The sequence below is a fragment of the Aricia agestis genome, chromosome 8 (genome assembly GCF_905147365.1).
Source record: "Aricia agestis chromosome 8, ilAriAges1.1, whole genome shotgun sequence".
Classification (NCBI taxonomy): domain Eukaryota; kingdom Metazoa; phylum Arthropoda; class Insecta; order Lepidoptera; family Lycaenidae; genus Aricia; species Aricia agestis.
This window is the reverse complement of record NC_056413.1, coordinates 4,190,138-4,213,391: the sequence shown is the minus strand read 5'-3', so window position 1 is coordinate 4,213,391 and position 23,254 is coordinate 4,190,138.

Here is a 23,254-nt window from a genome sequence, read left to right as displayed (position 1 = left end):
TACGTTTTAACCATCACAATAATCGCAAAAGATTAAAAAAATGGTAGTGTATTTAGGTACCATTATAGCTAAATACACTGAACTAAGGAAAATAAATATACAAAAAAAAATGTTGCTTAATTAGTACCCTGTAGTTGTACGAATAGCTAAATATTTTATATAAAAATAAATAACATTTCCATTTATAAGAAAAATAAGAAACGCTCTCAAATTTCTTCATACATTTTCGCCATAATATCAAAAACGCGGCGAGCGTCGTAACCGCCACTGTACAATGCGCGCTGATATTGAATGTTATTTTAATATCCTTAACGTCGATATTCGTACTGACCTGCTAATTTTTGTAATAATTTTTGTGATAGCGTCCTTAAGAGCGGGCTTTCAGAAATATCAAAGCACGCTAGCCCCGCTTACACATCATTCATACATTCAATCGTGCCCCCGGGCATTGTGCTTTGCGCTGCAGCTAATAGTGAACAATATCGCGTAACAACAGTTCCCGCATTATAGCACGAAAGTAAGGTCGCAAGTTCCAAAAATGTTTTTGATGATTACTTAAAAATTAAATACAATACTAATATTTCCTTTAGCCATTATTTTATAAAGTGTTTGATTGTAGTAGTGCAAATTATTTAATTATAGTAACTCAATTAAGTGTAACAGATATTTGTTGAAAAGCCCAGAAAGATTCATAATTTCGAAAAATATAACTATCGGGTCAAAATAAGTGAATCGTGTTTTCCGTTAGGCAAATATCAGATAAATATCAGATTAAGTAAATCTCAATTTAATTTAAGTCAATCGTCTTCCGGGATTGTAATACTTTATATAAAACACAGCAAAACACAGTCCACTTACAACCTTGCTCTTAAGAGGGCGACTAACCCAAAAAATCAAGCATCATTCTTCTCTCTTCACACTCACGCCCGTCTTTCATATGCCAGGTGAAAAAGGACGACGCGGATTCATCGCCAAATTAGTTTTGTCTCAATAACTCGATAAATATACAACATTTAAAAAATCCGCTAGGTCGGTTTCTCAATGATAGAATATTATACAATGTGTTGAAAATATATTATTAACTTAGTTCAATGCAGGGTTATGGCAATAAATGAAAAATTCGTGAAAATTAGACGCATCTTTGTGTTTTTTTTTTCTATCTAGAAATTTTTAAGATATCGTGTTTTTGCTCAGATTGAATTCTCGGAAATATAAATACTTATTTAATTTTAGAACAAGAAACAATTCGGGGCTTATTTTCAAGTACAAAAATGAATTATAAAATCGACACTTAAGGGTTAGTCGCCCCTTTAATGCGTCTACGCGTCGCGTTGCGGTCTGAATTGACCCTAAGGGTGTGTCCCTACTCCCTTATATTAACTTCACTGTAGTAGAGCTGAAAGTGCGATTTTTTGCGGCAAGCGCTCCAGCTTCATGAATTATTTACTCTTTTAGTACAGCTAATTTTACAGTTAAATACAGAGGACTCATACACACCCTAAATTATTATCACTTTGTTTTGTTACACTATGTATTAATACCTATTATCAAAGTGTCTCTGTGGTCTTATCTACATTTTTGGGAATTTTGTATCAGGCTACATAATTATTTGATTTTTTTTTTAATGAAATAAGGGGGCAAACGAGCAAACGGGTCACCTGATGGAAAGCAACTTCCGTCGGCCATGGATACTCGCAGCATCAGAAGAGCTGCAAGTGCGTTGCCGGCCTTTTAAGAGGGAATAGGGTAATAGGGGAGGGTAGGGCTAGGGAAGGGAAGGGAATAGTTGAGGGTAGGAAAGGGAATAAGGTAGGGGTTAGGGGATTGGGCCTCCGGTAAACTCACTCACTCGGCGAAACACAGCGCAAGCGCTGTTTCACGCCGGTTTTCTGTGAGAACGTGGTATTTATCCGGTTCAGCCGGCCCATTCGCGCCGAAGCATGGCTCTCCCACGTATAAATTTTATGACTGGACACCCCTTTACAGTGTCAACATTATTTCATTTTAATTTTACATAATTATTATTTTTAAAATCCCTGCGTGTTATTGGTGTTATGGTTATTATATGCCTGAAATAAATACCTTCTATTTTATTTATTTATTTATTATTATCCTAACAAAAATTTTTTTATACGGTCTTGTTTACTACAATTACTTTACGTTAACGTAACATTACTTTTTATTTACTTCCCATAAACATAATTAGGATCCCTATCATAATGGTAAGGTTTGTAATCTAAACATTTGAATCCTAGAAAGATTGAAACCGTGTTATCTCTGGATAATAGTACAAAGGAGGTATTATTTATGTTTAATGCATTCAACGTTGTGGTTATAAATATTTGATAAATACCAAACTTTCAATCTTAAATGCCAAGCGATTATAACACTTACACCTACATCTTAAAGATCACTTTGGCTTCCACGAATTCACTTTGTACATTTCTGTTTCTGGCGGTTATGTTTCTTGTTCGAACTTAAGGAGATTATGGGAAGGAGATTATTGCGAAAGTTTGTTATCGTTGTGTTAAATAAGATTTCATTTCTTTTCATAGTTCTGTGAAGTTGTAAGGCCTCAGCCTCGAACTTTGCGGTCAACTTTTTAATCTGGAAAAAAATCCGATATTATTTCAATTTCGATTCAAACATTCTTGACCTATCGCAAAAAAGTTTGCCACTAAAATTTTTTTCACCCCAAAAATCCGTGCCCCGCATTAAGGATGTTAGCTGGATGATGATGATGATAAGTTATTCGAACCATCGATACCGAATCTGGGATATATTTATTCCAGCGTAAGAGCCGGATCACCGCAGCCGGATCAATTGACGGTACAGCCTAAAAATATCCGGATCTAGGCTAGATTTATTTATATAAATAAATCTGGCTTCTGTCAAGAAATATTGGAATATCTTTAGTAGATGACGCTTGCAGTTTTGCCACAATACGTTTATCGCTTGGGACAGAATTTTTTTTCGGGATAAAAAGTATTTTATGTTCTTTCACAGGATTCAAAGTTTCTTCCTTTCACTTCATCCACATCCACAAAGGAACGTCTTCCGACCATAAATACTCGGTCAGGGCGTAGCCCACTGACATCATTTCAGATGTTGTATAAAATACAGGATTATATTTTCACCAGTACAATAAATCAACATAATAGTTGTCAAAATTAAAAAATACTAGCGATTTTTGTTACTACCCCTTTGGAACAAAAAAAAAACAAAATATCAAGCCCCGGACTTATCCGCTGAACTACTAAAAATGTGGATGCATTACGCATTTCAGGGAACTCGTGCGCCGCTCCACCGTTATCCTTGAAATCATCAAATGAGCCCGTCAAAATGAACAACTTTTTCTATGAGAACAATGCTGGGAACTCAACTCATTTGATGGCTTTAAGGAAAACGGTGTTCACCCGAACAACCTGTATATATTGCCGTTCTACGAAACTTCGATAGCGCGATGCAGGAATGTGGTAATTTTACCTTCACGACATTAAAGTTAAGTAAAAGAATGTCTCCGTTATCTGTATTTATATATTTTGCTTTCAATTTATCTTACAAAAACACTATGGGCGAAAATATTTACATTTTTCTTAAGAAACCGGATGAGTCCGATGGGTCGTTTAGGCGCCGCTTTGACCCAAATTTCGTGGAGGTACAATAGCAGTAGTCATTACGGCCAGGAAGCCAAGGAATTGAATACGCAGCTGCTGGACTCATTACGTACGCCGTAGTACTCGATACAACAATATTTACCTTGAGGTGAAAAAATAATCCTCATTAATTTTTAAATACGAAAGAATGTCTTTGTCTCTGTTTCTCTATGATCGCTTCATGCTGAAACCACTGATCAGATTTTGGTTAATATTTTATATAATTGAGATACTTTGAGACATGAGTAAGGAAGAGATGCGAGGATATCTTCTTATACAGGCTGTAACAAAAATATGTGATAATACTTTAGGGTGTGTACGCGTTTCTTGTAGAGAGTCACTGTGAAAGTAGCAGCGCTGAAAGACCAAAAATTTTACTTTTGTATGGGGAAACTCGTGACGCTCGGGCCCTTGCCCATACAAAAGTGAAGAGAAAATTTAGTTTTTCAGAGCTGCTATTTTCACAGTGAACTCTCTACAAGGAACACGCACACACCCTAAAATATTATCCATTATTTTTGTTACACACTGTAAAAAATTCTCGTGTCACAATGTTAGATACCGTACTCCTCCGAAACGGCTTTACTCATTTTTACCAAATTTTATATGCATATTCTAGTATGTAGTATGTAGGTCTGAGAATCGGCTACTGGCTACTTCTATATTGAGTGCATTTGTTGAATAAGTAATAGTAAATTATTACAACTCGAGACTAACGGCGACCATTGTTTGTGCGACGGGAAGCGATATGCTGCCATGGTGACATACTTATTTAGTCACTTCAATAAAATAATATGGGCGAAATACTTTATACGGCAAAACAACGTTTGCCGGGATAGCTAGTAATTTTATAAAAGTTTTTGTCGCGGAATTACCGATTCTCGCGAAAACGAACTTCAGCGAAACGAAGTTGTGAATAACACACTTTATCTTTAGCTGCATTTACGTAAAATTTGCAAACCATTAAATATGTTATAATTAAATATTCACTATTCTAAAAACAACTACGCCTTCGTGGTCTAGTGGTATGGAGCGCGGCTCTTGACTCGGAGGTGGTGGGTTCGATTCCCGCGTTGGAAACATGTTATTGGATGGGCATGTAAAAGTCGGTCCTGCACCTGATCTCTCGCCAGACGTGTCGGTTATCCGTCCCACTGGGTTATGAGAGTAAAGGAATAGAGAGTGCTCTTGTATACTGCGCACATACTTGGGCACTATAAAATTACTCCTGCGTAGCTGGCTTGGTTTCAATGAAACCGGCCACCGTCAAGAAAAACCGGTGTGGGAGCTATTATTATTATTCTAAAAACGTATTCGTACCGTATACTGTATAGAGCATTGATGATCTTCTGTTTTAACGGTTGATGATGATTGTGATTGTGACCGTTTGGAAACATACATAATACAAACACACAAACATTGACTTTATACCGTAACGCATTCACAATACTGTTGCGCAATTATTGTTTACACAAAATTACGGTTCACAAATACGTACGTAAATAAGTACGTAGAAATTCCATGGAGGGCAGATTATATAAGTACAACCATATCGAAGTTTAATATCAGAGTAGACAGAATGATAGAGTATGCCGACTTAGAACTGATGTTGAAATTTTTAAATTTGACGTATTATGACGAAAATCGTCGCTAGGGTTGTTAAATTGTTACCTACGAATTTAAAACTATGACATATTCGCTGGACGTGTACCTCTTTGATCGCATTGTTGTTTGTGTTTTGGCACATACGATTAAAATTGTCAGAATCCAATTTTGAAATCTTTATTTTAAATATTTAAAAATAAATTATATCAGCCAGCGCGAGGCACATTCCGTTCATAATCCTAGTGAAACCCGACGAATTTGACAGATATTAAAACCTGTCCGTTTCTTTGCAGTCGAACTACTGGTCGTTATGTCTATTGTAATTATACCATAGTAACGCTTAGTTTTGTTTTGCTTAGTGAGTGAGCATAAATAGAAATCATAACTACCAAGAACATACGTAACACATTAGTAATAAGGGTCAGCTCACATTGCGACATGAGAAGACGATGCAATGCGATACATTGAAAAAAAGTTACACCTTAAGTTAGTGCACATGTACTAACTGTTTACTCACGAATACTATCGTAACCAATTATGAAGGTTTTAGGAGAAAATATCGTAGGAAAAGGCTAACTTTTCACGGCTTTTATAACTTTTTTTTAGAAAAGTATCAGTAGAATAAAAAGAATAAAGCCTGAGCTTCATGAGGGTCATTATTACTGCCGATCGTATGTGAATGTCGCTTTATATTGAACATAATAACTCTTCACAAGCATGTCACGTATTAACTCATATACGTACTATTACATAGCTCGTACAATGATTAATTAATTTACTAAATTAACATATTAATTTCGAGGAATTTATCCTTTATATGAAACTTATAATCTTGCTCGTAAAAATGTTTCCGCGGCGTATTCTAAAAACATAGCTTGTATTCGTAAGTTGTAAAAAAATGTAACGTGGGAGAGCCATGCTTCAGCACGAATGGGCCGGCTCGACCGGATAAATACCACGGGCTCACAGAAAATCGGCGTGAGTGAGTTTACCGGAGGCCCAATCCCCTACCCTTTTCCCTTCCTTACCCTCCCCTATTCCCTTCCCTACCCTCCCCTATTACCTTATTCCGTCTTAAAAGGCCGGCAACGCACCTGCAGCTCTTCTGATGCTGCGAGTTTCCATGGGCGACGGAAGTTGCTTTCCATCAGGTGACCCGTTTGCTCGTTTGCCCCCTTATTACATAAAAAATAGTGAGAAGGTAATTCTTATTCCTTATTTTATCCTGTAGACTTAAATGAGCCGTGTCGCCTGATGGCGGTATCCATAACTAACTGTTAATTATAGTTTAAGTTACCCACAGAAGTTAAGGAGATAATATTATATTCGTGACAGAAGGAAAAACATTAAGAGATCTAAGTATCCATAATATTACAGCATCGCGGCATCATTATTCATCGCGTACGAAACCCTAAAACATTCTCAATTTACCAAAATATAGAATATTTTAGATTTAAGCATTGTAATGTGATACTTTAGATATGAGTTTTTCAAGTCGAAGTTTTCAATACTGTATCGGTTAAATTAATTTTAAACAAAACGGCCGCAAAACAATGGACATAATGGGTGAAGAGCGAGCGCCGCCACAGACGTCACAAATACGTAGAAGTGACAGTAGTTCTTTATAAACTCAAACACTTATTATCATATTGACCCCCACTCCTTCTTAATACTAATAAACTAATAAATAAAATATAAAAATGAATACATTCTTTGTAATTCATACTTCTATGCTTAATGCCGTAGTATGTGTCTTGAAGAGCGCTACGTCGTAACTCGTAGCATGCAGCTACAATGTTACGCCGTAGCATGTGTATTGAACACTAAGCGCTACGTCGTAACTCGTAGCATGCAGCTACAATGTTACGCCGTAGCATGTGTATTGAACACTAAGCGCTACGTCGTAACTCGTAGCATGCAGCTACAATGTTACGCCGTAGCATGTGTATTGAACACTAAGCGCTACATCGTAACTCGTAACATGCAGCTTCATGCTACGCCGTAGCATGTGTATTAAGAACACTAAGCGCTACATCGTAACTCGTAGCATGCAGCTACAATGTTACGCCGTAGCATGTGTATTGAACACTAAGCGCTACATCGTAACTCGTAGCATGCAGCTACAATGTTACGCCGTAGCATGTGTATTAAGAACACTAAGCGCTACGTCGTAACTCGTAGCATGCAGCTACAATGTTACGCCGTAGCATGTGTATTGAACACTAAACGCTACGTCGTAACTCGTAGCATACAGCTACAATGTTACGCCGTAGCATGTGTATTGAATACTAAGCGCTACATCGTAACTCGTAGCATGCAGCTACAATGTTACGCCGTAGCATGTGTATTGAACACTAAGCGCTACATCGTAACTCGTAGCATGCAGCTACAATGTTACGCCGTAGCATGTGTATTGAACACTAAGCGCTACATCGTAACTCGTAGCATGCAGCTACAATGTTACGCCGTAGCATGTGTATTGAACACACAGCGCTACATCGTAACTCGTAGCATGCAGCTACAATGTTACGCCGTATCATGTGTATTGAACACTAAGCGCTACATCGTAACTCGTAGCATGCAGCTACAATGTTACGCCGTAGCATGTGTATTGAACACTAAACGCTACGTCGTAACTCGTAGCATACAGCTACAATGTTACGCCGTAGCATGTGTATTGAATACTAAGCGCTACATCGTAACTCGTAGCATGCAGCTACAATGTTACGCCGTAGCATGTGTATTGAACACTAAGCGCTACATCGTAACTCGTAGCATGCAGCTTCATGCTACGCCGTAGCATGTGTATTGAACACTAAGCGCTACGTCGTAACTCATAGCATGCAGCTACAATGTTACGCCGTAACATGTGTATTGAACACTAAGCGCTACATCGTAACTCGTAGCATGCAGCTACAATGTTACGCCGTAGCATGTGTATTGAACACTAAGGGTGAAGCCAGACGAGCGTAATTTATTAGTTGTGAGTACTTGTGAGTTGCAAAATTTCGGCTGGCAGAAATTCTGCTGCAATCAGTTTCATATTACAAGCCCTGTTTGATTCACACGAGCGTAGTTTTGTGAGTCATGATTTGAATGAAAAGATATTTACGCGGCAGAAAGTCTGCGACTCACGACTCACAAAATAACGCTCGTTTGGCTTCACCCTAAGTGCTACGTCGTAACTCGTAGCATGCAGCTGCAATGCTATGCCGTAGCATGTGTACTGAACACTAAACGCTACGTCGTAACTCGTAGCATGCAGCTACAATGTTACACCGTAGCATGTGTATTGAACACTAAGCGCTACGTCGTAACTCGTAGCATGCAGCTACAATGTTACGCCGTAGCATGTGTATTGAACACTAAGCGCTACATCGTAACTCGTAGCATGCAGCTTCATGCTACGCCGTAGCATGTGTATTAAGAACACTAAGCGCTACATCGTAACTCGTAGCATGCAGCTTCATGCTACGCCGTAGCATGTGTATTGAACACTAAGCGCTACGTCGTAACTCGTAGCATGCAGCTACAATGTTACGCCGTAGCATGTGTATTGAACACTAAGCGCTACGTCGTACCTCGTAGCATGCAGCTGCAATGCTATGCCGTAGCATGTGTACTGAACACTAAACGCTACGTCGTAACTCGTAGCATGCAGCTACAATGTTACACCGTAGCATGTGTATTGAACACTAAGCGCTACGTCGTAACTCGTAGCATGCAGCTACAATGTTACGCCGTAGCATGTGTATTGAACACTAAGCGCTACATCGTAACTCGTAGCATGCAGCTTCATGCTACGCCGTAGCATGTGTATTAAGAACACTAAGCGCTACATCGTAACTCGTAGCATGCAGCTTCATGCTACGCCGTAGCATGTGTATTGAACACTAAGCGCTACGTCGTAACTCGTAGCATGCAGCTACAATGTTACGCCGTAGCATGTGTATTGAACACTAAGCGCTACATCGTAACTCGTAGCATGCAGCTTCATGCTACGCCGTAGCATGTGTATTAAGAACACTAAGCGCTACATCGTAACTCGTAGCATGCAGCTACAATGTTACGCCGTAACATGTGTATTGAACACTAAGCGCTACATCGTAACTCGTAGCATGCAGCTACAATGTTACGCCGTATCATGTGTATTGAACACTAAGCGCTACATCGTAACTCGTAGCATGCAGCTACAATGTTACGCCGTAGCATGTGTATTGAACACTAAGCGCTACATCGTAACTCGTAGCATGCAGCTACAATGTTACGCCGTAGCATGTGTATTGAACACTAAGCGCTACATCGTAACTCGTAGCATGCAGCTACAATGTTACGCCGTAGCATGTGTATTGAACACACAGCGCTACATCGTAACTCGTAGCATGCAGCTACAATGTTACGCCGTATCATGTGTATTGAACACTAAGCGCTACATCGTAACTCGTAGCATGCAGCTACAATGTTACGCCGTAGCATGTGTATTGAACACTAAACGCTACGTCGTAACTCGTAGCATACAGCTACAATGTTACGCCGTAGCATGTGTATTGAATACTAAGCGCTACATCGTAACTCGTAGCATGCAGCTACAATGTTACGCCGTAGCATGTGTATTGAACACTAAGCGCTACATCGTAACTCGTAGCATGCAGCTTCATGCTACGCCGTAGCATGTGTATTGAACACTAAGCGCTACGTCGTAACTCGTAGCATGCAGCTACAATGTTACGCCGTAACATGTGTATTGAACACTAAGCGCTACATCGTAACTCGTAGCATGCAGCTACAATGTTACGCCGTAGCATGTGTATTGATCACTAAGGGTGAAGCCAGACGAGCGTAATTTATTAGTTGTGAGTACTTGTGAGTTGCAAAATTTCGGCTGGCAGAAATTCTGCTGCAATCAGTTTCATATTACAAGCCCTGTTTGATTCACACGAGCGTAGTTTTGTGAGTCATGATTTGAATGAAAAGATATTTACGCGGCAGAAAGTCTGCGACTCACGACTCACAAAATAACGCTCGTTTGGCTTCACCCTAAGTGCTACGTCGTAACTCGTAGCATGCAGCTGCAATGCTATGCCGTAGCATGTGTACTGAACACTAAACGCTACGTCGTAACTCGTAGCATGCAGCTACAATGTTACACCGTAGCATGTGTATTGAACACTAAGCGCTACGTCGTAACTCGTAGCATGCAGCTACAATGTTACGCCGTAGCATGTGTATTGAACACTAAGCGCTACATCGTAACTCGTAGCATGCAGCTTCATGCTACGCCGTAGCATGTGTATTAAGAACACTAAGCGCTACATCGTAACTCGTAGCATGCAGCTACAATGTTACGCCGTAACATGTGTATTGAACACTAAGCGCTACGTCGTAACTCGTAGCATGCAGCTACAATGTTACGCCGTAGCATGTGTATTGAACACTAAGCGCTACATCGTAACTCGTAGCATGCAGCTTCATGCGACGCCGTAGCATGTGTATTGAACACTAAGCGCTACGTCGTAACTCGTAGCATGCAGCTACAATGTTACGCCGTAGCATGTGTATTGAACACTAAGCGCTACATCGTAACTCGTAGCATGCAGCTACAATGTTACGCCGTATCATGTGTATTGAACACTAAGCGCTACATCGTAACTCGTAGCATGCAGCTACAATGTTACGCCGTAGCATGTGTATTGAACACTAAGCGCTACATCGTAACTCGTAGCATGCAGCTACAATGTTACGCCGTAGCATGTGTATTGAACACTAAGCGCTACATCGTAACTCGTAGCATACAGCTACAATGTTACGCCGTAGCATGTGTATTGAACACACAGCGCTACATCGTAACTCGTAGCATGCAGCTACAATGTTACGCCGTATCATGTGTATTGAACACTAAGCGCTACATCGTAACTCGTAGCATGCAGCTACAATGTTACGCCGTAACATGTGTATTGAACACTAAGGGTGAAGCCAGACGAGCGTAATTTGTTAGTTGTGAGTACTTGTGAGTCGCAAAATTTCGGCTGGCAGAAATTCTGCTGCAATCAGTTTCATATTACAAGCCCTGTTTGATTCACACGAGCGTAGTTTTGTGAGTCATGATTTGAATGAAAAGATATTTACGCGGCAGAAAGTCTGCGACTCACGACTCACAAAATAACGCTCGTTTGGCTTCACCCTAAGTGCTACGTCGTAACTCGTAGCATGCAGCTGCAATGCTATGCCGTTGCATGTGTATTGAACACTAAGCGCTACGTCGTAACTCGTAGCATGCAGCTGCAATGCTATGCCGTTGCATGTGTATTGAACACTAAGCGCTACGTCGTAACTCGTAGCATGCAGCTGCAATGCTATGCCGTAGCATGTGTATTGAACACTAAGCGCTACGTCGTAACTCGTAGCATGCAGCTAAAATGTTACGCCGTAGCATATTATGACATACTAGATGACGCCCGCAACTCCGTTGCGCCAAAACTCGTTTATCGCGTGAGAACCGTACATTTTTTTGGGATAAAAAGTATCCTATGTCCTTTCCCGGAACGTAAAGTATCTCCGTATACCAAATTTCAGCAAAATCAGTCCAGCGGTTTGGGCGTGAAGAGGTGACAGACAGACAGACACACTTTCGCATTTATTATATTAGTATGGATTGTAGATTAGGGTTGATGACCGCAACGCGACGCGTAGATGCATTTCTAAATTTATATGGATTTGACAGATTCGCAAGACGTCTCACGCAATTGAAATCTGTCAAATCCATACAAATTAATGCCGCGCCGCGCCTCGTCTCGCCTCGTCGCGTTGCGGTCTGAATCAACCCTAAGCTGAGTAACTCGTAGCATGCAGCTTCAATGTTACGCCGCTGTAGCATATTGTGTCTTGAAGACGTGCTACGCCGTAGCTCGTAGCACATTGCTACGCTGCTGTGCCGTAGCTTGCTTCTTTGACACTACGTCGTAGCACGAGGCCACATTATATTATGTATCTCGTTTGCACGCAAATGGCTCAGCCGAATGCCAAAGAAAAGTTAAAAGCGACAATCTAGGCTTTTCATCAATTTTTTCTTTCTTGCGACGGCACTTTATCAGTCGTTTCTGTACATCGCCAAATTCTGTAACGCTCATCGCAGCTCAGTATCTTTTTTATTGGACATCCAGCAAGTACTGCTGCTTTGTGTTGTCCCATTGTCTGTCGAATTAAGATTTAAGCCTCAGTTCAAAAGATTGTTTTGTTGTAAATGAAATTTCTATCACAACTTTTGATTTATTGTGTTTAATAAAATTTCAATTATTTAAGGACAATAGTAAGGTCATAGTTATAGTACTCGTTCATTTATCATGCAACTCTTCCTTACTTAAACCGTTACTTAAATGTATATGTCTGTTACTGCTCAACAAATTTGAATAACTAGGTGAACCGTATATTTTCTCGACAAAATATTATCCTATGTCCTTTCCTGGGACTCAAAGTATCTCCATAGCAAATTTCAGCAAAATCGGTTCCGGGGTTTGAGCGTGAAGAGGCAATAGACAGACAGATAGACAGACACACTTTCGCATTTATAATATTAGTAAAGATATCATTTGCTGTAGTGGTAATTTATAACACCTTATTGTGCACCAAAATAAAAACACAAAACGAAACAATTTTACATAAAACAACATGAATGATGATGCGCAAAAGGCGAACTTATTGCTAATAAGCAATCTCTTCCAGTTAACCTTTTGTTTATCAAATTCTATATTATAAAAAATTGAGATGACCGTGTAGGTTTACAAACCAGGTAAGGTTAAAATACATTTAACTTAAAAAATATTGTAGAAACACTCAGGCTTATTAAAGAAATGCTGTCTTATCTTATTCCTAAAAAAATTATTAATCGAATCAGTGCGACGAATATCCAGTGGTAGTGAGTTCCAAAGTTAAATATATTAATATAATATCTCAAAATATATAAAAACTAAAACAAAAAGATTAGTCGACAGTACAACGAAACTTGAACCATCCAGTCAGAGGGCAAAGGGTAACAGCTTTTAAATTTTATTTAACTTTTCCAAGACTTTGTACAGAAATCACAACAATAACATCAATCAAAATTTAACTATGCGAGTAAAAGTTCCAAGCAAAAAAATATTCTTTATAATAAATTCAAAGTGCATCAAGGGAGTTGAAAGTCCCTTTAAGTATTGTTTTGTTTTTTTTTTTTGCGATTTATTACATGTAATTTGTTTGTGATAGTCAACACCATTGAAAAGAAAAAATTAACTCAATATTGTTAAAAAAATACAGGTTTCCTCATGTACCAAAATTGCATGATTGATTGATGATTCTATTTTATTATATTCTATTCATGACTAAACAAGTCTAATCCTTTGTGAAAACATTATATATAATACACGAGAAAAACATTAAAACCCGTTTGACCCCAAGTTAAAAATAACTAGACGAATAAAAATAAAATGAAAGAATACATCCTGTTTATTGATATCAGATATTCATATTATCTTCACTTTATTATAATGAAAAAAGGCATAAAAATAAATCATAGAGGGTTTCATTAATATTTGCATTTCAACTATTAAAATAGTTTGCTTATAAATAGCATATAAATAGCTGTACATGAGCAAAGAAATAAATATTGACAATAAGAGAAAATGTCATAATGATGAAAGCCTTATTATAAATATTTAAGGCGATATTTTCTTCCTGAACTAAAAGCCGACTAGCTATGTTTTTACTTTTTAGTATTTTCGCGCTTGCTTATAATATAGAAATATATAAGACATCGATATAAAATACTATGGAAACGTAACTCTCATACATCTATGATTCGACGACCTCTGTGGCTCAGTGGTGAGCGCGTTGGTAGCTCAAGCCGGGGGTCGCGGGTTCGAATCCCGCCGACGGAACAAAAAGATTTTCAAAGTTCCTGGGTCATGGATGTGTATTAAATATGTGTATCATATAATAAAAATCTTAAATATATGTATAGTCTGGTACCTGTAATACAAGTCCTTCAGGTACTTAGCCCGGGGCCAGACTGAAGTGGTGTGAAGCGTCCATAGATATTATTATTATATTATTATTTGAATTTTGGTTCCTTTTACGCACATAAAAGTAAAGAAATGACAACGACACACTGCCTCAGTTTGTATTTCTTAAAGATTAGTATTTATACGAAAATAGTATCTCAAGATACTTTGTACCTGCGCGTAGAATGACGGCCTGCATTGTTTATGAAGAACTCAAAACTCAAAATGTTTTTTTTTATGAAATAAGGGGGCAAACGAACAAACGGGTCACCTGATGGAAAGCAACTTCCGTCGCCCATGGACACTCGCAGCATCAGAAGAGCTGCAGGTGCGTTGCCGGCCTTTTAAGAGGGAATAGGGTAATAGGGGAGGGTAGGGATGGGAAGGGAAGGGAATAGGGGAGGGTAGGGATGGGAAGGGAAGGCAATAGGGGAGGGTAGGGAAGGGAATAGTGTAGGGGATTGGGCCTCCGGTAAACTCACTCACTCGGCGAAACACAGCGCAAGCGCTGTTTCACGCCGGTTTTCTGTGAGAGACACCCACAACCACCTTTTTTGCAACAGTATAAAATATCTCTATACCAAATTTTATCTAAATCGGTTTAACCGTTTAATCATAAAGGAACAGATACACTTTCGCATTTAACGTGATAACTTGATAGAAGTGTAACAGTTGTTTTAGCGTAGTTCCTTTTCTTAAGTATTGTATTTCGATGATATAAAAGGCAATGAAAGCTAGAAATAATCAATTTATTATTTGACATGTGCGTAGGAAGAGTGTGGGTAGCGCGAAAACTTTATCCGACGTCTGGGAATGTTGGCGCTTCTTGTTCAAAGCGAAAAAAAAATAGTGATTTGTAAAGAAGTTTTTGATCGATGTTCATGATATTATTATTATAATGAAATGAAATGAAATAGTTTATTAAATCAAGTTACATGGACTCATTTGTTAGTAAAAGCTTATAAATTATGTTAGTAACATAATCTTGTTTAAATAAATAATAATATTTTGACTGAATTCTGCATCACCTCTGCTTCTGCTTAGATAATGATTTTTTTTTTATTTGAAGGCAAAATAAGGGCATAGTAAAAGGAGGGGAAGTAAGTTATCTTCATACAAAGGCACCGCACGCGGCTTGTATGTTTGCGCCATAGTATTAATGCGTCGCCACGTACGGCACACAACAAAATCTCGGCCAGTTTTACTAGGCTGGTACCGCCAAGATTTCGTTGTGTGCCGTACGTGGCGACGCATTTATACTATGGCGCACACATACAAGCCGCGAGCGGAGCCTTTGTATGAAGATAACTTACTTCCCTTCCTTCTACTATGATAAGGGTTACGTTATTATGAAATTGGTTTTTCGTTTCCACTGATTTATTAAATAGAAAAAATGCAATGCAATGCACGTAATTACTCTTAGATCAAATCTGTCAATGTGTACAGGTCTTATTACTTATTGAATAAATATAATATAATATTACATACATACAAACTTCCTTTTCTAGCGTAGTTAGTGACATAGCAACGCGTTATTCGCCGAATATTAACATCAATGTCAATCTTATAGTTTGGGTACCAGGCGCGCAGAGGTTCCAAGGGCACGCGAACCTTCACCACGTACTAGCGGTCTTGTCAATGCCTTATTGATGGCAGTTCCTAAAAGATACTAAAACTAGTTCCTAGAATGTTTTCCGCAGGTTCATGCTTAGTGTTTACGAGTAATCCATACTAATATCCATACTTCCATACTAATATTATAAATGCGAAAGTGTGTCTGTCTGTCTGTCTGTCTGTTACCTCTTCACGCTCCGAAAAAGTCAGTTCACGTCCCGAAAAAGGACATAGGATAGTTTTTATCTCGAAAAAATGTACGGTTCTCGCGCGATAAATGAATTTTGTCGCAACGGATTTGCGGGCGTCATCTAGTATTGAATATTTCCAAGATTGGTTTGGATGTTGGTGGTAGAGTTTTTTTGCAGATATTGATAATTTGTTCTTTAATATTGTAGAACATACTTTTGTACTATCATCAATAGTTTCCGCAGCGCATGCAACGAAAGGCGTTTTAGGGCACTTTTTTACCATGGATTACGTTAGTTAAGTTTAAGTAAGGATTTCTATTCGATTATCCTAATTTTTTCTAGCAAAAATTATAGCTATGTTACTCAGGGTGAATGTAGCTTTCTAATGGTGAAAGAATTTTTGAAATCATTACAAACATACACACAAAAATCTTTAGTGAAATCTCTAAAGACGATCTCTGTGGCTCAGTTGGTGGGCTGTTGGTAGCTCAAGCGGGTTCGAATCCCGCCGACGGAACAAAAAGTTTTCAAAGTTCCTGGGTCATGGATGTGTATTAAATATGTGTATCACATAATAAAAATCTTAAATATATGTATAGTATAAAAGTATTAAATATATTTCCGTTGCCTGGTACCCGTAACACAAGTCCTTCAGGTACTTACCACGGGGCCAGACTGACGTGGTGTGAAGCGTCCATAGATATTAAAAAAAAGATATTGTTATAAAGAGGAAAGATTTATATTTTTGTATATCTTAAGGAAAAGGAAAAGAAGGAAGAATTTATATTTATCTACATATCTACACTTCTGTATAGATATTATGTAGATAAATAAATAAATAAAATAGATAATGCATACTTTGCCGCTAACCCGATTTGAGTGTAATTTATTTTAGTGATATTTTGAGTCACATAACGAACTGTATGATGAACCAGCAGTATTTCCGGACCTATACGACCTGTAAACCTTCAAGAAAAGAGCGTATTCCCTCTTAAAAGCCCAGCAACGTACCTGCAGCTCTTCTGATGTTGCGAGTGTCCATAGGCGACGGTAGTTGCTTACCATCAGGTGGCCCGTTTGCTCGTTTATTTAATAAAATAAAAATAAAAAATCAAATAAAAATAAAGGGCATTAAAGTATGGATTAAGACCAAGTTTAAGAAAAAATTTACGACTCGCAGAGTTGCGAAAAACCTTAAAATCAATATAGTTGTCACGTCCGTGTTCCAAAAACTTAAGAACTCTTTTTTAAACGTACGTCTTGTCACGCGTACAACATTCCCGGCACCGCCGAAATAAATGACACGTGTTTCCGAAGGAATATGTAATGCTAACAACGTTACCACACAAGTAATGAAATGAACGTGCAAAGAAACCTTTATGTAATGCTAAGTTTTATTTAGATGAAATTCTCATCTTTTAAAAGGCTGACTGCCGCATGTTGGTAATTAGATAAATTAAATTAACTTAAATCCTAAGCAAGTAAACGGTTTCTATTTTATTCTATTCTAAATATTGCTTGAATTTTCTGTCGAAATCTTAGTTGAAATAAAATTAATTGTAATCATTTAAAATAATATTTCTCTGAGAGCGCCCATAATTATTCACGCGTGCGTACAAAAAAAAAAGTAAAATTGGGGAAAAAGTTGGGTTGAACAAGTTAATATTTTTTGGGAAAGCAAAACATTCGTTTTGGATATTTTGTCCTGTTCAGTTTGGTTCGACTCGATCTGATCGTATTAAGAGCCTGTCCAGATGAAGCGTTTCACGCGCGAGTGAGCGACTAGCGCGTTTTACGCGCGTACCCGAGATACTAGAGCTACTTATACATATAATATATCGCGTCCAGATGCCGTTGCGCGCGTTTTCTTACTCGCGCGATAAACGATTGCAATGACCAGTGAGCGGGACTCCTTGCAGGTTACTTTTCTTTTATTTTTGTTACATAGCTGTAAGCCATAGCATTGTAATTTTCCATTTTTTTAGTAAAAGATGGCCCCGTGTGAATTTCTTAATGGGGCCGCATATACCCCGTATGCGAAGGAACCTGACATTCAAAATAATCATAACAGAAAATATTCTGATTAATGGAACCGGCTAACCCCTTTCCGCAGCTATCAGTAGGCGATTATAACATAATATTCTAAGTTAAGGCGGATTCAATTTTTCATAAATAGTTCGGCCACCGTGGCTTCTCTTTGATAAAAATAGTATTGTTTTAACTACTATAATAATTACTTTACTTTTTGTATAATAAATTAGCGCCTTCGTAGTCCAGGGATTAAGAGCGTAGCTCTTGTCTTGCCAAGAGTTCGATTTTCGCGTTGGAAGAATGTTAAAGGTATTCGTACCGTATACAAGTATTTGCTGATGGGTGCAGTGGTCAGAATCTCAATTGTGGCTTCAACCCTCTTAAACACTGTCAATAATGCTCAAGATATACGGGAAATTATTTTACGATTTTCGGTACCTAATAACGGGCAAAGTGAGGGGGATTCCGTGTATATTGGAAAAAAATTATTTCAAAGTTTGGTAGTTCATTCAAGTATCATATTATGATACTTTTTGTCCCGGAAAAATGTATGGTTCCGCGCGATAAACGAGTTTTGGTACAACGGAGATGCGGACGTCATCTAGTTATTTATAAAGAAGAATGTTTTGTTGATTGTTTGTATGCGTTTGTAATATTTAGACAATAGCCTCAAAGTATCTTCAATAAGTATTTTTCCTCATCATTAAGTCCTTTTTGTATTCTGTATTGTGTTGATCGTTAGCCAAAGCTTTTCTATTATTCGTGAATGGCCTCACGTAATATCTGAATTACTTTTCTAACCTTAAAATGGCTATATTTGATGAGCGAGCATTACCCTCTGTAGCTGGTTGAATAAAAGAAATAATATTTGTTCGCTTACATTAAATGTTTACTAACGAGCTTTTGCCCACGGCTTCGCTCACGTTAAGAAGTAATATTATATACAAACTTTCATCCCCTACTTTAACCCCTTGGGGTTAAAATTTATCAAAATCCTTTCTTAGAGGATGCCTACGTCATAATATCTACTTACATGCAAAATTTCAGCCCGATCCGTCCAGTGGTTTGGGCTGTGCGTTGATAGATCACTATGTCAGTCAGTCACCTTTGAGTTTTATATTATACTAGCTTTTGCCTGCGGCTTCGCTCGCGTTAAGAAGTAATATTATATACAAACTTTCATCCCCTATTTGAACCCCTTGGGGTTGAAATTTATCAAAATCCTTTCTTAGCGGATGTCTACGTCATAACATCTACTTGCATGAAAAATTTCAGGCCGATCCGTCCAGTGGTTTGGGCTGTGCGTTGATAGATCACCATGTCAGTCAGTCAGCTTTGAGTTTTATATTATACGAGCTTTTGCCCGCGGCTTCGCTCGCGTTAAGAAGTAATATTATATACACTATTTCATCCCCTATTTGAACCCCTTGGGGTTGAAACTTATCAAAATCTTTTCTTAGCGGATGCCTACGTCATAACATCTACCTGCATGCCAAATTTCAGCCCGATCCGTCCAGTGGTTTGGGCTGTGCGTTGATAGATCACTATGTCAGTCAGTCACCTTTGAGTTTTATATTATACGAGCTTTTGCCCGCGGCTTCGCTCGCGTTAGGAGGAATTATTATATACAAACTTTCATGCCCTATTTGAACCCCTTGGGGTTGAAATTTATCAAAATCCTTTCTTAGCGGATGCCTACGTCATAATATCTAACTGCATGCAAAATTTCAGCCCGATCCGTCCAGTGGTTTGGGCTGTGCGTTGATAGATCACTATGTCAGTCAGTCACCTTTGAGTTTTATATAAATTGATAATATAAAGATATAAAGAAGAAGTTTTATATACAAAGAAGAAGAAGACTAGATGTTTTGTCAACTCCATTGCGCGAAATTCGTTCATCGCACGAGAGCCTATCATTTTTCCGGGATGAAAGTATCCTTTCTCCTTTTCTGTAACTCAAAATATCTCCATACCAAATTTCAGGAAAATCTATTCAGCCGTTTGGGCGTGAACGCATGTCTAACAGACAGACACACTTTCTATTTATAATATTAGTATGGATAGCTGATGTAGAGTAGAATTATTTTTGTAATTATAAAGTAACAATTTGCGACCCTCTTATTACAATAAAGGCCAATGGAAATTATTTGCGACCATACTAGAATAATACATGTGTAATCAAAATGTACATTTCTATGTTAATTACTTTCATCGAGTTAGTGATGATAGAGTTTGAATAGGTTACGCGCAGACCGGCGACAGGTACGACATGTCTGTTTACTTTGCGGCGTATATGTCAGTCACGGAGATTTCACCAAAACGACCTCAACTAAACGAATCGGTTGCAATGCATTGGTAAATAAAGTTTAGTTTTGAATGAAAACAATCATTCAAAACTAAACTATAAAATAAAAAAAAATCGGTTGTCTTTAAAGTCGGCTTAATGACGTTAGTTGTACGTGACAACGATATATGAAAATACTGATGGAATGGTTTCATTTTTTAAAAGAAAAAAATAATTTTATTTGTTTGATAGGTAATGGAACTACACAGAGCCAGGTAACGCCGCTGAGTCATGCTTTTTCGTGCGTGCAGCAGCGAATTATTGTCACGTCAAAAATTTGCAATTAAATTGACAGACTTATCTAAATATCTAGTGCTTGAGCTTCGAGTTCTGATCTGGAATAGCTCATTAAAAATAAATTGCATCGCCTTCATAACGTTGCAATCTGAACTGACTTTAACTTACGTAAGGAGACCCAAGAAAATAATGATGTGTTGTGTGTGTGATCGGAATTGTGTCTGGTCTGCACCAACATTCAAGTGGTTATAACTTAATAAGCAATATCGGAACTAAGTGTCTTACATATTAATTCGTACGTGTGTTAGGTCCTCTTCGATAAATAAATTACGAGTTTGACAAAGGATGTCTACGTGCGCAGTTTCTCAAGCTTTTAGTGCAATGCATCATTCCTTATTAATTTGCTGAATCTGATGATAATAATAATAATAATAAGCCCGCAGGGCAGTTTGAGGCGACCCCACGTACCCGAGTTCTCCCAGGGAAGCCTCTGTTCTCCATCTCCCTCTTGCTTTTACCGGCCGGCTGGAGTGAACACTGACGGAGAACCAGGCCCTACCTCTGCCTTGCCTTAACCGGCCGGTCAGAGTGGAGTCGCAAGAGCTTCGGCTCGGAGGGAGGATGTGAAGCGTAAGTGGTGAGTGGGAGACGCGATGGGACCCTCTGAGGGTGCCAATGATCAGCTTTTAAAGTCCAGCGACACCACTCCTGCCTCAAGCCGTTCTGTCAATGTTGCCGCTGCGGTGCACCGAGCGTGCGGCCATTTCGAGGGGCCCATTCAAAGAGTTGGCGAGTCAATAATTGTTTAAGAATCCCTATAAATTACGTTTATTAAATGTCGCTGCACTTAAAATAAATTTAAATTGTTTGCATTCATTTTAAATTTTTCAATTTAAAATAAATTTTAAAAAAGGTTCTGCTAATGGAATCGTTTTGAATTCTTTTAGTTTATGTAAATGAAACTAAGTTGTTAATTGAAACGCCAGTGTTTTGTTTTTATTGCTGAACGTGACGCCGGTTAAGAGAGTATCAGATTCAACCTTTTTCAAACCATCTTTATATAGTACGAGCTTTCGCCCGCGGCTTCGCTCGCGTTAAGAAGTATTATTATATACAAACTTTCATCCCTTATTTGAACCCCTTGGGGTTGGAATTTATCAAAATCCTTTCTTAGCGGATGCCTACGTCATAAAATCTACCTGCATGCCAAATTTCAGCCCGATCCGTCCAGTGGTTTGGGCTGTGCGTTGATAGATCACTATGTCAATCAGTCAGTCACCTTTGAGTTTTATATATATAGATTTTATTTACCGAATTCCAAAAAAGAGGTTCAGTGTTTTGTGGTATGTAAGAATAGTCACTCAACAGACAAAGGCAAAAAAATCCAAAGGTTTTAATATTTCAAAAAGTAGTGTAGGTTATCGATGATATTCCATACGCCTAATGGCTTTTTTCATTGCCACAACGCGTTGAAAATGAATAGAATGTCAGCCATGACACGAGTTTCGCTATTTAGTCTTTCCGTAATTGCTACAACGCCTGGTGTGCGTTTTTATTAGGGCCATAGCACGAGTTTTGCGTTGTGGATGTTTTACTGTGACCACAACACATTGTGAACTATTTTCCGCTCACGGAACGTTTTTGATCTTTGAGCATAACATACTTAGAGAAATGCAACAAATAAAATAACCCTAACAGTCTAAACTTCTCTACCTAACCGTCTAAAGCTTACTAGAACTTTACTAAACATTAATTCCTATTGAATGTTCAGTTGCATTGGACTAGTTAGCTTTTAAGTAAATTAAGTTAGAGATAGAGCGTTTTGCTATAATTTGTACAGTCGTTAGGGTTCCGAAGTTACTTTAAAAAACCTACCCAAAGTGTAACAAAACTAAGTGATAATATATATTATGTCATATAGGTGTGTATGTGTCCCTTATATAGAATTCACTGTGGAAGTAGCAGCGCTGAAAGAGCAACATTTTTTCTGACGTATGGACAAGCACTCCCGTGTGATAATTTTTTTCCATAAAAAAGTTACTCTATCAGCGCTGCTACTTTCACAGCAATTTCTATACAGGGGACCCACACACATATCACTTAGTTTTGTTACACCCTGTATTCGTATTTCGCAAACGAAGTAAATGTTAAACTATACACGTATTTCTATGCATACATAAGAAATACGTTTACGGTTTAAAGGAGTGAGCACACTGAGACGGGTCGTGCCGGGGCTCAGCGTGCCGGGGCTCATCGCAAAAATCTGCCTCCATACAATTTGTATGGAAGCGGACAATCCGTTGCGCCCCGACACAGTGTGCCATACGCGCATCCACTTCCATACAAATTGTATGGAGGCGGATTTTTGCGATGAGCCCCGGCACGTTGAGCTCCGGTACGGCCCGTCTCAGTGTGCTCACTCCTTTACACTAAGGACTACTATCACAATCCTATCTCCTTTCTGCAGACTCAAAGCTTTCTCAATCAAATACCTTGTATGTTTTTCAATTTGACACTTTGATCAACTGGGTTCACTGTTAG